We start from the raw sequence: 2,245 nt of genomic DNA, 5'->3' as shown, positions 1-2,245 counted from the left end.
GGGGGGCAGCGATGCATGGGAGGTGCAGCGGTGCATGGGGTTGCAGCACTGCATGGGGACTATGACCCTGCATGGGGGATGCAGTGATGCATGGGGACTGCAACCCTATTTGGAGACTGCAACCTTGCATGGGGACTGCAACCCTGCACGGGGGATGCAGCAATGCGTGGGGGACGCAGCCCTGCATGGGGGGTGGCAGCAATGCATGGGGACTATGGCCCTGCATGATGGATGCAGCAATGCATGGGGACTATGACCCTGCATGGGGGATGGCAGCAATGCATGGGGGCTGCAACCCTGCATGGGGGATGGCAGCAATGCATGGGGGCTGCAACCCTGCATGGGGGATGGCAGCAATGCATGGGGGATGCAGCGATGCATGGGGACTGCGACCCTGCATGGGGGATGCAGCGATGCATGGGGACTATGACCCTGCATGAGGACTATGACCCTGCATGGGGGGTGCAGCAATGCGTGGGGATGCAGCAATGCATGGGGATGCAGCAATGCATGGGGACTGCATGGAGATGGCAGCCCTGCATGGGGACTGCAGCAGTGCATGAGGGGTGCAGCGGTGCATGGGGGATGCAGCGATGCATGGGGGGTGCATGGAGATGGCAGCCCTGCATGGGGGCACAGCGATGCATGGGGTCTGCAACCATGCATGGGGGATGCAGCGATGCATGGAGGTGCAGCAATGCATGGGGGATGCAGCGATGCATGGGGGATGCAGCGATGCATGGGGATGCAGCAATGCGTGGGGGATGCAGTGATGCATGGGGATGCAGCAATGCATTGGGATGCAGCAATGCGTGGGGACTGCAGCAATGCATGCGGACTATGTGACCCTGCATGGGGGATGCAGCAATGCATGGGGATGGTAGCACTGCATGGGGACTATCACCCTGCATGGGGGATGCAGCGATGCATGGGGGATGCAGTGATGCGTGGGGATGCAGCAATGCATGGGGGCTGCGACCCTGCATGGGGACTATGACCCTGCATGGGGGATGCAGCGATGCATGGGGATGCAGCGATGCATGGGGGATGCAGCGATGCATGGGGACTATGACCCTGCATGGGGGATGCAGCAATGCATGGGGATGCAGCAATGCATGGGGGCTGCGACCCTGCATGGGGGATGCAGCGATGCATGGGGATGGTAGCACTGCATGGGGGATGCAGCGATGCATGAGGACTGAGACCCTGCATGGGGGATGCAGTGATGCATGGGGATGCAACACTGCGTGGGGGCTGCAACCCTGCATGGGGACTATGACCCTGCATGGGGGATGCAGCAATGCATGGGGACTGCAGCACTGCATGGGGGCTGTGACCCTGCATGGGGGATGGCAGCAATGCACGAGGGTGCAGTGATGCGTGGGAATGCAGCGATGCACGGGGGATGCAGCAACGCGTGGGGATGCAGCGATGCATGGGGGATGCAGCAATGCATGGGGATTATGACCCTGCATGGGGGATGGCAGCGATGCATGAGAATGCAGTGATGCATGGGGGATGCAACCCTGAATTCCCCCCTATCTCCCCTCTAACCTCAGCAAAGTGCATGTAGATGTACTCCCTGGCTCTCTGGTGCAGCTCGGTGCATCCGATCTGCTCGGCGAAGTTGGCGATGCCGATGGCCCCCAGGACCCCCATTTCCCCCCCAGGACCCTCTTAGGACCCCCAGGACCCCAATCTCCCCCCCATTTCTCCCCCCAGGGCCCTCCTAGGACCCCAGGACCCTCTTAGGACCCCCATTTCCCCCCTATTTCCCCTCTAACCTCAGCAAAGTGCATGTAGATGTACTCCCTGGCTCGGTGCATCTGATCTGCTCTGCAATGCTGGCATCCCCATGGCCCCCAGGATCCCCATTTCCCCCCCAGGCCCCTCTCAGGACCCCAAGGACCCTCATCTCCCCCCCAGGACCCTCTTAGGACCCCCAGGACCCTCTTAGGACCCCAAGGACCCCCCCAGGACCCTCTTAGGACCCCCATTTCCCCCCCATTTCTCCCCTCTAACCTCAGCAAAGTGCATGTAGATGTACTCCCTGGCTCTCTGGTGCAGCTCGGTGCACCCGATCTGCTCGGCGAAGTTGGCGATGCCAATGGCCCCCAGGACCCCCATTTCCCCCCAAGGACCCTCTCAGGACCCCCAGCACCCCCATCTCTCCCCCATATCCCCCCTAGGATCCTCTTAGGACCCCCAGTATCCTCTCAAGACCCCAAGGATCCCCCCAGGACCC

The sequence above is a fragment of the Coturnix japonica genome, unplaced genomic scaffold, assembly GCF_001577835.2.
Source record: "Coturnix japonica isolate 7356 unplaced genomic scaffold, Coturnix japonica 2.1 chrUnrandom579, whole genome shotgun sequence".
NCBI classification, from domain to species: Eukaryota; Metazoa; Chordata; class Aves; order Galliformes; family Phasianidae; genus Coturnix; species Coturnix japonica.
Note: the sequence above shows the minus strand (reverse complement) of the source record.